The 13,827-nt window shown below is 49.7% G+C and overlaps 1 protein-coding gene across 1 annotated transcript in view; it reads left to right on the plus strand.

Moving 5' to 3' along the window:
* Nucleotides 1-13,827, plus strand: part of GRID1 (glutamate ionotropic receptor delta type subunit 1) — a gene marked incomplete at its 5' end in the record, with an annotated part of 686,402 nt that overhangs the window by 319,648 nt on the left and 352,927 nt on the right. The gene's annotated exons all lie outside the window — the stretch shown is intronic.

A 13,827-nucleotide genomic window follows, 5' to 3' on the forward strand; every position in this document is an offset into this window, starting at 1 on the left:
GCCCTTCGTTAATAATCACTCCGCCCAGGAAGCACTGCCTGGTGTTTGGGGGGCAGCTTTGGAGCCAAACACACCTGGGGGCTGAATGCTCGCCCAGCCTCTCCTAAGCAATGTGATTCGAGACGAGTCCCTCCGTCTCTTTGAGTCTGAGTATTCTCATTCATGTGACAGGGCTGGGAACTCCTAGCTCAGAGAGTGGTAGTGAGGACCCCATCAGAGAAGGGCACCAACAGAGCACCTGGTTCCAACTCGTGCTTGCCCCGTGTTCCTCCTCTTTCCCCAACTGTGTGCAGCCCACAAGAAATTCATGACGGCGAGAACCACAAGTTCACGCTGAACCGTTTCTGTAATGTGACGGTGTAATGTGTACATTATGTCTGTAATGTGATGGTGATGCGAGGGTGGATTTTAGGTCCATAAATCAGTTAGGAAGCACAAAGTGGTTGCTGATGGGGGGGCAGAACAAGGGCTGTGTACGATAGAGAAGCCGTCAGCTGGGGCGCCTGGGTGGCTCAGTGGTTTAAGCCTCTGCCTTCAGCTCAGATCATGATCTCAGGGTCCTGGGATCGAGCCCTGCGTCTGACTCTCTGCTCAGCAGGGAGCCTGCTTCCCCCTTTCTCTGCCTGCCTCTCTGCCTACTTGTGATCTCTCTCTGTGAAATAAATAAATAAAATCTTAAAAAAAAAAAAAAAGCCGTCAGCGGCTGGCTTCACCTGAAGTCTTGGCCTCACGGGGACATTGGGAGGAGCCGCTCCAGACTGCGTAAGAGTGATAGGTAGGATTGATGTGAGTGAATGGACACAGCACCCTGAAATTGAAGACATATTGGTCCCGCCATTAAAACCAGATACGCTTTCCTAGCGGCACTGGTCATGATAGCCCCAAGGTGGAAACAACCCAGATGTCCGTCAGTGACTGAACAGATAGAGTGTGGTAGATCCAGACAATGGAATATTAGTCAGCCACAAAAAAGAGTGAGTGCTGATCGGGGTACAACTTGGGTGGAACCTGAAAAAATTTCAGATGCTCCGTGGAAGAAGCTGGACATCAAAAGGCAAGTACAGTGGTGGTTGTTGGGGCTGGGGGAGGGAGAAATAGAAGGTGACAGCTCATGAGCCCCGGGGTTCTGTTTGGGAGGATACAGATGTTCTGGAACTAGCTACAGGGGATGGTTGCATAATACTATGAATGTACTGAGTGCCATGAACTTGTACACTTCAGAATGGCTACAGCGGTGAATTTTTCATTATGTATATTTTACCGCAGTCAAAAAAATAACTTACCCTGGGTGTCCTCTGCGTGGGGCTCTCTTCCCTGCCTCTCACGGCCCCTCCGTGGGCCAGACACAGGGCAGCACACATTGGGCATGCCATTTCCTCATCTTCATGGAGTGTCTACAAGGGCAGAGGCCTTGGTTCCAGTTTACAGGCCAGGAAGCTGAGACTGAGCTGGTGACATTCCTTTCCTCAGGTCACAGAGCCAGTGCACACTGAGCTGACATTTAAGCCCAGCCCGTGTCCACCTCTGCTTTAGGGCTGAACTTGCTGCCACGGACACATCACAGTCATTGCTGTTTATTAAGCATATACTGTATGCTGGGTTCTGTGCTAAGTCTGTGTAGGCTCTCGCCTCGGGCTTGCTTCTGGCTCCCTATGCCTAGCGCAGTGTCTGACCTCTGGCAGAGGGCAGGAACCCCTGCACTTTTTTTTGTCATTGAGGTTGTTAACTTAGCCGTTGATTGTGAACTGGATTGGGGGAATGGCTTTCTCTTTGACAGCCACTAACAGGAGTAGTTTTCACAACGTGAACTTAACTCCTACCTTCTCCGAGGCGAAGCTTCTTGAAACTGTCATCCTCCTTTTCCCTGATACTTGGCAGCCACAGCCCATCAAGCCGTTGAAAATCATTTCTATGTTCAGTGATGGACAATTTAGTATTGTAAATTTTAAAATTAACAAACTGTTGAAGGATCAGGGCACTTCAAGTTGTGGCAGAAAGTGAGCAAATTTCAGCTCTCGTAAGAGCAATGTGTGCATGTGTTTTGGATATTACCTATGGAACATCAGTGTATGTCTATAACTCGCCATTTATATGCAAATAACTGGCACTGTAGTGCATATGTCCCCCACAAACAGTGTGAAATGTCTATAAATTATGCAATAATATAGATGTTGCACATATGTTTTTTTAAGCTGATTGTCATCAAAACTCTGGGCTGAGATGGGCTTGTGATAGGTGTGCTGGCACCAGTCGTGGGCCTGGGAGGAGTGCTGTGGAGGGTCCCACTGTAGCAGAGAGCTGGGTGTTAGCAGACCCTGGGAGATGAGCTGGCTGGCGGCTCCAGGGTGCCGAGGGACCAGATCCTGAGGCAGAAGGCTCAGAGACACGTTCCCCAGGCCAGGGGGTTTGGCTTTCAGTCTTGTAGACTTGACATTCAGTTTTTTTAGAGCCCTGGGGGTGGGGTGGAGTGGATGGGCCAAGGTACTATTGGAGGTTAGCTCAAGTCCTGGGTCATTCCCAGAGAGGACCCAAGCATGTGCTGGGCTCAGCCTGGCTGAGTAGCGTGGGCTCCTTTTGCTGACATGGGTCAGAACATAGACATCAGGGTCTGCTCTGGGTTTGTAATGCAGCTCTGCCACTTCCTGGTTGTGTATGTGACACTTGAGGGAAATACTCACCCTCTCCAAGGGTCAATTTTGTGTAAGATGAAGGTAGACGGGGTCCTCTTCTAGGGTTGTGGTGGGAGCCAAAGTGATACAATTTGGAAAGAACTTGTGTGTCTAGTGATGCCCAATGGGTGGGACCCATGACTGTGGCCATGACCATGGGAAGGCTACCGGGGGAAGCTAATTCTAATGAGGAGGCTGCTTGATCTCCTCACTGGAGCTGGGTGATGTCAAGGGCACCATTGCTGAGTGGCAGAACAGGAGGCAACCATCTCCCCTATAGGGCTGGCCCTGCCATCAGCTGGACACAGGAGAACTGCCCGGATCCCTGTTTTTGAGGACCTTCTATGTGCTAGGCACTAAGTACACTGTATACATTTTATTTTCCACTCCCCCTTCAAATTGGAGAGGTGGTCCCATTGCTGGCCAAGAGCTGAGGACCTACAGCTCAGGGATTAGAAACTGAGTCCCCAGGTCACAAAGCTGGTCAAGGCAGCTGGGATTTGAGTCCAGCCCTGAGTCAAGGACACGCTGCTCTGTGGCTGTCTCCTTCCATTAGGGCAGCCTCTCCCTAGATGCTGCTGGCCACTTGGGGACATACTTTTGCATATGGAGCCCCTCTCATCCCATGCTCTGTGTTTAAAACATTGGTGCTGTTTCAGGTTTCTGCTCACGGGGACTGACATTGCTAACTCCCCCAGGCCTGGCTTCTGGATTTAGCCTGGTGCAAGAGCCCTGAGCCTCCGATGACATGTTTGGGTGTTTCCCTGGTTTACAGCTTGGCAGATGGGGGGTGTCTCCCTGTGCTGGGGAGCCAGCAGCCTCCCGCATCCCTGGATGGGCAATGATTGAGGAAGTTGGGCAAGGTGTTCAAACTGGAGACCTCTAGGAGCAGAGAGGAGAGGCGTTCCGGCCCTGCTGGGTCACTGCGAGGCTGCTGGGCCGGGAAGCAGTGTGGTGGCCAGAAGGACATCTGACTGCAGCCAGCCAGAGAAGCGAGTCTCCGAATGGGGGCAGTGGGAGGACGGCATTTCCTGGCAGGAGCCCCGCACCTGGCTCAGAACTACTCACCTTGAGGAAGCCCAGCTCCCACCATGTTGTGCTGAGGATTCTCACGCCTTCTTATAGAACACTGTGTACCATTTCGAGCATCACACAAGCAAATTTAGCCAAGCATATTTTGGGCCAATTGAAGTTGTAGGCATGCTGCCTGGGGAAAAAATAGATCTTTTCTTACTTGATGTGTGACAGATGAGAGCAGTGGAGAGGCCCATGCACTCTGTTCTGCCCACACAGGGATGCTGCCCAGGGGCCCTGCACTGGCTACCTTGTTATCCTGCCTCTCACCGTCACTTCAGAGATGTTTAAATGGGTTGTTTTCACCAGACAGCTGGGGGATAGTGGGAGAGGGCTGGCACAGACAGAGCAAGAAAATTACTCCACAGGATGTCTGCAGGTAGTGCTGTCTCTGCTCACCCATCTGAGAACTTGGGGGTGGGAGGTGGGGTAGACTCATCCCAGACTGACCATGCCAGCTGTTGTTCCCCCGGTCCATGGCTGTGCGTGGTCAGAGTGTGGACACCCACCTCCTCACCAGCCTCTGATGGAGGGTGGGGGCCCTTCACAGGGAAACAGGACAGCTCTCACACCATCTGCAAGCCCTGGAGACATAACAGGCTGGCCTTAGTTCACAGAGGCTGTAGAGGATGGAATGAAGAGGAAGGCATTAATTCGGTACAATCAATGAATACTCAGTCACTGTGTGCTAGGCATTCAGATGTGCTTGTGATTGTTTTGTATGTGTGTGTATAGTTGTTTACATTTTTACATTTTTTTTCCTGTTATCTAAATGAGAGCCAGTGAGGCCCTTCAAACATACAGCATAGGGGTGGGAAGGGGAGCTAATTTGAGTCATGGGCAGGGGGTGCTTGTAATTGACTTTGGTAGGAGACATATTGGAGACAGAGGCTGGGATGAGGCCTAGGTGCTTGCCTGTGTGGCTGTGTCAGTTATATGGGATTTGTGGAGAATCTGAAGGGAGGAAGAAAGTGTTGGCCATGGGGACTGGGTGAGCCCAGCCTTAGGCCTTTTGAGCATTCCGTGTTTGCATGGGCTACGCATGTAGGTAATTTTAGTAAGCGGGTGGTAGTAAAGAAATGGTGTTCAAGAGAGGGGTTTGTACTGGACTGGAGGCCTGGGTGTTAGGAACAGTGGGTGTGGAATAGAGAATGCTATTTTGCTTAGAGAGAGAATCTAGAAGGAAAATGACCTAGGGAGAGAGCCTGGGCAGGTGGGCTGGGCAGAGGCAGTGGAGGAGAAGGTCGCTCTGCAAAATGGGATCATACCAGCCTTGAGCTTGTGGAGTTGTGAGTGTTCATTGAGGGGTGCCACTGGTGCTGACAGCGGAGCGGAGGACACGGGGAGTTCGCAGGCCAGCTTCGCTGCTGTTGTGGATCGTGGGGGCAACTGTTGTTCTGGCTTGATTAGTTTCTCCAGCCTTTTTTGGAGCACACATTTCAACTTTGGAACAAGTGAGACATTCGTGGGAGGGGAGCTGGGACTCTTGTCCATATCCCTCAGCTGTCAGGGGAGACCGGGAGGACAGAGGGGCAGGTGGCAGTGCAAGGTGCTGGGGTACCTCTGAGTCCCCAGGGTTGGACAGGAGGCCAGGAGAGCTGGAGCTGAGTTGCCCAGGAGGCAGTGGTTAAAATCTCCTGTGGGCCTCCCCAGCATGTGGTCATGGTTTGGGCCCGGTCTCTGTTGGTCTTGAAAAAGGTGTTTGTAATGCCACTCATTCCCCAGTGGACTCATAGCCTTGAACTAGCGCCTCAAAGAGAGCATGAGAAAGAAAGAACTTCAGATCTGTCATCATTTTTACACCTTTAATCAACTTCGGGGTCATGGAATAATGACCGTTGAGGGTGGAAGCCAACATCGGTCAACTTGTGGGCCTCCCCGGGCCTTACGCTATAGTTCTGCCCTGTCCAACATGAGCCACCAGCCACGTGTGGCTTCTGAGTACATGAGATGTGGCTAGTGCAACTTGAGCACCAAACCTTTTAATAATATTTAATCTTAATTAATTTAAGTGAAAAAAATCTTACTCAATGTAGGCATTAGAAAAATTATTAAGTGTGTTTAGAACAACCTAATTATGTGACTCTACTTTTCCAGGGCAGATGTGATGAAATCTAAAATTAGATCAAGTATTTCTGATGAAAATGTAATATTTAAGATTGAGATGTGCTGTAAGTATAAAATACACATCACTTTAGAAGATTTGGTACAGGGGCACCTGAGTGGTGTGGTCAGTTGAGTGTCTGACTCTTGGTTTTGGCTCATGTCGTGATCTCAGGGTCACGAGATTGAGCCCTGTGTCAGGCTCTGTGCTCAGTGAGGAGTCTGCGTGAGATTCTGTGTCTCTGCCTCTCTCCCGGCTTGAGCGCTCTCTCTCTCTGTCTTTCAAATAAATAAATAAATAATTAAGATCTTAAAAAAAAGATTCAGTACAAATGTAAACTATCTTATTAATAATTTTTATATTGATTGCATGTGGCGATGTTGATATTTTGGATACATTGGTCTAAAGAAAATCTATTATTAAAATTAATCTCACCCATTGCTTATCTTTTTAAGGTGTTTAATAGAAAACTAGAAAAACCACAGAGGCCTGAGTCAGCCACTGGACTGAGAAGCCCATGGCTTCACCTGGAGCATTTGCTAAGGGGGGTGAGTGAGACAGATTTGCAGGTCTGAAACAGATGTCAACTATAATGGAAATTACGGAGTTTAGGTGATCCCTCCGGATCAGTGTTGACTCCTCAGCTGTAACAAATGGACCACTCTGGTGGGGGATGGTGATAGTGGGGGAGGATTTAGCAGGGGGTGGGCAGGGCATATAAGGGGGATCTCTGTACCTCCCTTTCAGTTTTGCTGTGAACTTAAAACTTTTCTAAAGAATACAGTATATAAAAAAAAGCTTAAAGCAGAAGAGTAAGACAAAAAAAAAAAAAAGCAGACATCTCAGAGTGCCATCAGTTTTCTTTTTTGGGGAGAAAGAAATTTGCTCAGTCAATCCCTACGAACCAGGGAAGGCACCTGCTCATCAAAGCATCTCACTCAAGTGTCCCAAGGCCGCCCATCACGCAGCACAGGCTGAGCTGTGGACAGCAGCCGCCTGCCCGTCAAGGAGTCTCTTCTGAGAGTCTCACCAAGAAACCCAGAAGGGCCCAGAAAGGAAGAGAATACCTTTTCTTAATATGGCTGGCCTCCATTTTGGAGATCAAGATCTTAAATGAAACCCCACGATTACAAGCAGATTCTCCTCCCGCTTTGATCACAATGACGCCTTTGCATTGGAGAGCTGCTTTCCACCACTTTGATCCTCCTCCCGCGCAGACTGGCCTGGGCTAGAGAATCAGAATGGATGGGAACACCTTGAAAGTGGTCCTCAAGTGTTCTTGGGGGTTGCTAATACCAGTTTCCTCATAGCTGTGTGTCCTCTTAGGAACATTCATCGGTCTTAGGATTTTTGTACGTTCTGTTTGCATGTTCAGTGGACGGCCTCTGTTTAACAAAAGGCCCCAGAGTTAGTTGCCACCATCACCCAACCGACAAGAAGCCAGGAGGGTGCTGCTCCCGGGGGACGCGGGGGGCTTTCCTACCTCCCCGGAGAGGCCTGGCTGTGCTTGCTGCCTTGGTGTACCAGGCTGGTGGGGCTGGCTGGAATGACCCGGTGCTTTAGGACTTTGCAAACTGGCAGGGATGGAATTCCTGAGTTCATGATGGTGGGTTACAAAGCACTTTATCTTTTCCCCTCCCTGTTACTTCTTCCCACACACAGTCATGTTCACACACCTACCTTAACTTTCATAGGCTGGAAAGGGAGACCTAGGGAAGTCAAGAGATGACAACAACGTCTCTCGGCAAAGATTTGACCTCAGTTCAGTTAGAGCCCCCTGGATCCTACAGGCTGTGCCTGGGGCCATATCCACGACCACTGAGCGGCCCGCAGGCTGGAGCTGAGTGGGTGGGCTGCTCGTCCTGTGTGGGCTGGGCTGTCCATGTTGGCACCCTGGAGCCATCCTGCCAATTACGGGGGATGGGAGCGCTTGGCTCAACTAAGGGTCCTCGCTTGAGCCAGGCTCCATCCTCCCTCCTGTCTGGCACTTTACAGATGTGGGAGGGGGCAACACCCTCCCCAACCCCCATCCAGCCATCAATAGTCAGCTGATTTTCTCTGTCACACTGGAAGAAGTTTGCTCCTAAGTGATGTGTGCCGTCTCACCTCTGCCGGTGCGTCGCCAGCTCTTGGAAGGGCGTGTGCAGAATGCTAAATGATCTCCCTTGATGTTACACCTGAGACATGTTTGTGTTATAAATGGGTACAAATAGAGTTTGGTTTTAGGTGATGTATGAGGTCTGTCACGTTTCCCCCTGCGGTAGGACAGTTAGAGAAGAGCTAATTTGTTCTGGGTTGGGCATTTCCGAGCCTTCTGTGTGTTTGGGACTCCTGTTCCCCCTCTGTAAGGGGATGGGGCCAGTGGGCCCTGGGCTGCCAGTGGGCGGGAGCTCTGCTCGGGCATCATGATCCTTGGCCTGCCCACCTAAGAGGCCCATCCAGGATGTCCCGTGGCCCTGAGCAAATGTGCCTCTGCTTTCTTTTGGGCCCTGCAGACCTGACCTGGAGTCAGACAGATCTCTATTGGAGTCCTGTGCTACTTATGAATGACCACACTAGGGTGTGGCTCAAAGCAGGTCACGTGCCTATTCTGCACCTGAACGCCGACCTCCCCTGAGCAGTTTCTGGGAGGATCAGGTGGACAGTCTGACAAGGGCCTGGCAAGGATGTTCTGTGCATAGGAACTACTTTCCTCACTGAAAATTCAGAGTACAGAGGCCACCTGCTTACCCAGCTGAGTTGGAGTAAGCAGGTTGGAGTGGGGTTGGGGTCATGGGCCCAAAAAGGAGAAGCCTCCTGGGTCCTGAAGCACCACCCCGCCCCCAAATCCCACAGGAGCCCAAGGTTGGTGTCTCCTTCCTTACAAGGAAGCTGTGACTATCCCATGAAAGCCCTGTGGCTGAGGCACTGGGGAGCTTGCTGTTATGGTGCCCGTGGGAGCACCGTCCTGTCAAGGGGGTGTCTGTGCACAGGGCAACTGGGGTGGAGAGGCGGCTGGGAGGTGGGGCTGGTGATTGTCAGCACGGGGGGCGGGAGGTGTGTTGAGGCTCCCAGGCACCTTTGCAGTGTAGAAGCCACACCTGGCCCAGATGTGTCCCTCGGGGGGCTCCCAGGGACCTGCCAGGCCTGTGGCTCAAGCAGCTCATGTCCATCCCAGCACTCTCACTGCAGAGAAAAGGCTCCACCTTCCCAAGGCCCCTTTGTGTCTGGTAAGGGCCCCAGTGTCTGAGATCGCCCCTGCAGTCGGGCATCCAGTATTAGGTCTAATTCTAGTTTGGGGTTTGCAAACTCCTCACCCCACATCTTGAGGGTCTTTTGGAGGTGGTCCTCTATGGACTAGATGTGCATGCTCTCTTGGGGTCTCCCACATGCAGAAGAGTATCTGGTTGCATCATGAGGAAGGAGGGGACGTATTTTGTGGATGGTGTCAGAACCCTGGGTCTGTGGCTGGTGGACACCGTGGAACCCACAGCAGTCTTCTGCCATGCAGCCTCTGACAGGGCGGGGAGACAGACCAGAACCCCCCTGTGGTAAGTCTTGGGGGCATGTCTGTAACCCCAGCATTCTGGCTGTCTGGGCAGAGCTGGTGGGCCCATGGTGGGCCCTTGGGCTCCACCTTCCCAAGGCCCCTTTGTGTCTGGTAAGGGCCCCAGTGTCTGAGATCGCCCCTGCAGTCGGGCATCCAGTATTAGGTCTAATTCTAGTTTGGGGTTTGCAAACTCCTCACCCCACATCTTGAGGGTCTTTTGGAGGTGGTCCTCTATGGACTAGATGTGCATGCTCTCTTGGGGTCTCCCACATGCAGAAGAGTATCTGGTTGCATCATGAGGAAGGAGGGGACGTATTTTGTGGATGGTGTCAGAACCCTGGGTCTGTGGCTGGTGGACACCGTGGAACCCACAGCAGTCTTCTGCCATGCAGCCTCTGACAGGGCGGGGAGACAGACCAGAACCCCCCTGTGGTAAGTCTTGGGGGCATGTCTGTAACCCCAGCATTCTGGCTGTCTGGGCAGAGCTGGTGGGCCCATGGATGCTCCCCAGAGGTTGGAAAAGGAACAGCCTCCGCAGCTCTGGAAGGGGAGTCTGGGCCCAGCAAAAGACATGGGCACCTGCAGTCACATGGCCTGCAGCAAAGCCAGCTGCTTGCTCTTGACATTGGAGCCTTAGTAAAGAACTCAGGACTTGCTGGAGGGAGAGGCGTGCTATCATGCAGGGCTGAGAAGCCTGTGCATGTGAGTAGGTAGAGTTCCCCCAGACACTTTGGCGTGGAGTGCTGTCTGTCTTATCACATCTGCTGACTGCTTCCCATGGGCCTGTCTTGTCCCCCACCCCCAGAGTTGTGGGGGCCAGAGAGCAGGTCACCCCTTCACTTGCATCCACCACAGGTGGTCACAGAACTGTGACCAAGCTGGGGCAGTTTTAGTGTGTCCCAGGGAGAAGTTTTGATGCTAGGGTTTGGGTATAGCTCATGGTGGAAAGGAACTCATGAGAAGTCCTGTGGCCAAGGTGGATGGCTCAGAGCCAGATCACCCCTGAATTTACACATTGGGATCATTCTGCCTGGATGTGCCCATTGCCCCAGACCGGTCCCCCTTTCCCAGAGAGATGAGGCCAGCAAAGCACCTCGGAGCTGGGGGTGAGATGCCTGGAAGAATCTCTTTGCAAAGCATGGGTGTAGCAGGTCTACGGGGAGGTGGGGTGATGTCTGGGCCAAGCACCCGGGGGTGTGCCAAGGTCTTCCCTGTCCTTCTCCTTCCTTCTCTCTTGAAAGCTTTCCAAAGTCCACAAAGGACTGGCATCCTCCCCACCTCTTTCTCGTCTTCCTCACTTGGAATCTCCATGCAGCTTTTCTTGCCACGGTGGCCTGCTTAGCTACCCAATCATTCTCAATTGTCAAGACTGGCTACATTGATTCAAATGACTCAAGCTTGGAAGGATGTTTGAGTTGTCAACCGGAGAGCGCAGTTCTCTGGACTGGATGTTTGCCATCCATGTCCGATCCTTGTCCTGGGGACACCAGGACCAACTCAGCCACACAGACTGACATTGGACAGTGACCCAGGTGTGCCTGCTCAAGGGCTGCAGAGAAAGCGACTGGTGAAGCTCGGCTTCTGCAGACACGGCTGGGGCAATGGGTGGTATGGTGCCCAGTCCTGCCTCTGCAGACTGACGAGTGAGAGTGTTGCTATAGAAGGTGAGGCAGTAGTGGGGGCTGGGTCAGTGGTCTCCAAAATCTGACACAGGACCCTTCATCCCAGCCTTTGGCAACAGTTCCTATTTTGAGCACTGGCTGAATACCCAGCCATGGATTCATCTTAATGAGAGACGCAGAGGAAGGGGCAGGAGAACAAGGAAGGTGATAGATGTCTCTCGATACTTGTCCATATGCCAGGACTTTTAGATTTAGTTATCTTCATGGATAAATGAGGAAACTGAGCTCAGAGAGGTTTGGATATTTGCTTAATGTCTCACTGTGGCAAGTAATTGTGGGGGTATAATTTGTACCCAGAAATACCTGTTAGCAAGTCCATTTTTTTTTTTCTATACCCTTTGATCTCCATTGTTGTGTGCATGACCTCTATTTGGGGTTTTGGACGCTTTCAAGATCCAGGCCCAGGAGAATATGGCCAGGTAGTAACACTCAGTAAAGGTTCATTGAGTGAATGAATGAGCCAAAGCCAGACTCAAGATTGGTATTATCCCTCATCAGAGCAGCCTTCTCCTGTGGATGCTGAGTGTGAGAAATGATGTCTCAACTCTCAAGTCTGTGGTCTCTCTGCCACACGGTTCTGGCCATCAAGGTGCTCACTGTTTGGTGGGGAGACAGGATACTATACATAACAGAGGAGATGAGTTTAGAAATGGTAGCCAAGGCTCTAACAGAGAAAGAGACCAAGGTATATGACCAGCTATTCTTCAGAGCCTCAAAAATAAAGTATTACAGTATCAGGAAAGATGTAAAATGGAGGAAAGGAAAATTTAAGTTTTCATTTATTCCATAAGTATTTAGTAGGGATGTGCTCTGTGCCAGGCATTGTTTCTAGGCCCCTAGGTGATAAGAGTGAACAAGAGAATCCTAGAGCCAAGCTCAGGCAGTAATGTCACTAATATCAGCTGTAACAACATTTTTCTCTAGAGGCAACATATGTCTCCAGAGGGAAGAGAAATAAAAGCAAAAGTAAATTATTGGGACTACATCAAAATAAAAAAGCTTCTGCACAGTGAAGGAAATGATCAACAAAACTAAAAGATGAACAGAATGGGACAAGATATTTGCAAATGACATATCTGATAAAGGATTAGTATCCAAAATAAATAAAGAACTGATACAACTCAGCACCTAAAAATTGAATAATCCATTTAAAAATGATGATGTGAACAGCCATTTCTCTGAAGAAAACAGATGACCAACAGACACATGAAAAGAGCTCAACATCACTCATGATCAAGGAAGTACAAATCAAAATTGTAATGAGATATCACCTCATAGCTGTCAGAATGGCTAAAATCAACAACACAAGAAACAACAGGTGTTGGCCAGGATGTGGAGAAAAAAGAAATCTCTTGCACTGTTGGTGGGAATGCAAACTGATGCACCTACTCTGGAGAACAGTATGGAGGTTCCTCAGAAAGTTAAAAATAGATCTACCCTATGATCCAGGAATTGCACTACTGGGTAGTTACTCAGAGAATACAGAAACACGAATTTGGAGGGATATATGCACCCCTACGTTCATTTCAGCATCATTTACAATAACCAAGCTATGGAAGCTGCCCAAGTGTCCAGCCATAGACAAATGTATAAAACAGGTGTGTGTGTGTGTATAATGGAAAATTACTCAGCCACAAAAAAGAAAACAAATTTTCTCTTTGCAACAACATGGATGGAGGTAGAAAGTACAATGCTAAGTGAAATAAGAGAAAGACAAGTACCATATGAATTCACTGATATGTGGAATTTGAGAAACAAAATGAACAAAGAGGAAAAAAAGGAGACAAACCAAGAAATAGACTCTTACCTATAGAGAACAACCTGATGGGGAGAAAGAGGTGAAGGGGATTTAGAGGACACCTGTCATGATAAGCCTTGAGTAATGCAGAGAACTGTGGAATCACTGTACTGCGCAGTGGCAATGAAGATAAATGGTATGTTAACTATTAAAAACTTAATTAAAAAGTAAAATAAATTAAAAAATAAACCATAAAAAGAGTGAACAAGACAGAAAAATCTATATACACACATGCACACCTTCGAGAGGAGTCAGAGAGGTGAACTCCTATATATCACTCTTAGTCCTGGGGTTAAACATGCAGAAGGCTGGCTTCCTAGGACTCCTTAGCACACATGTGCTGTTCTAGGCTCTTGGGATTCAGGAACGGAGAGCTTTGATACTCCTTTAAGTTCAGCTGCCTTCAGGGCCAATCTGACAATTTCACTCACTCACTGTTTATTTCCTCTCATTCATGTAAGACTTTAGCCCCTGGATAACCGTGTTCCTTCTCCAGCCCCAGTCCAGACATAATGCTGGGTGACTTTGCTGACCGTGTGGTGACCCTTCAACTCTATGACCTCTTATTTCCTTGACCTTGTTTCCAGGTGACCCTCTCCTCAGCCCCTTGGCTTCTTACCTCCATGGCAACAGGGTCCTAAGCATCCTCTGAAATATTCCACCCTAGCTCCTACTTGCTGGCCATAACCTTGACACTGCCCTTTCCCTCACTTCTAGTACCTTTGGGGTTCATTTGATTTGCAAACAGTACCTTTGATTTGCTAACAGTCAGCTCCAGCTATCCTAAATAGTGAAAATGAATTTTTAGGCTATTAGGCAGCTCATAGAATTGATGAGAAATCTGAAAAATCCGATTAAGGAAATGGGCACCAACCGAGGGAGTGTGACCTGCGGAGAACATAGGGAGGACACACATTTAGTGACATCTTGGTGAGGGGTTGGGGCCATTGTGGAACTCCGGCTGCCACTTC

The sequence above is a fragment of the Martes martes genome, assembly GCF_963455335.1.
Source record: "Martes martes genome assembly, chromosome: 14".
NCBI lineage: Eukaryota > Metazoa > Chordata > Mammalia > Carnivora > Mustelidae > Martes > Martes martes.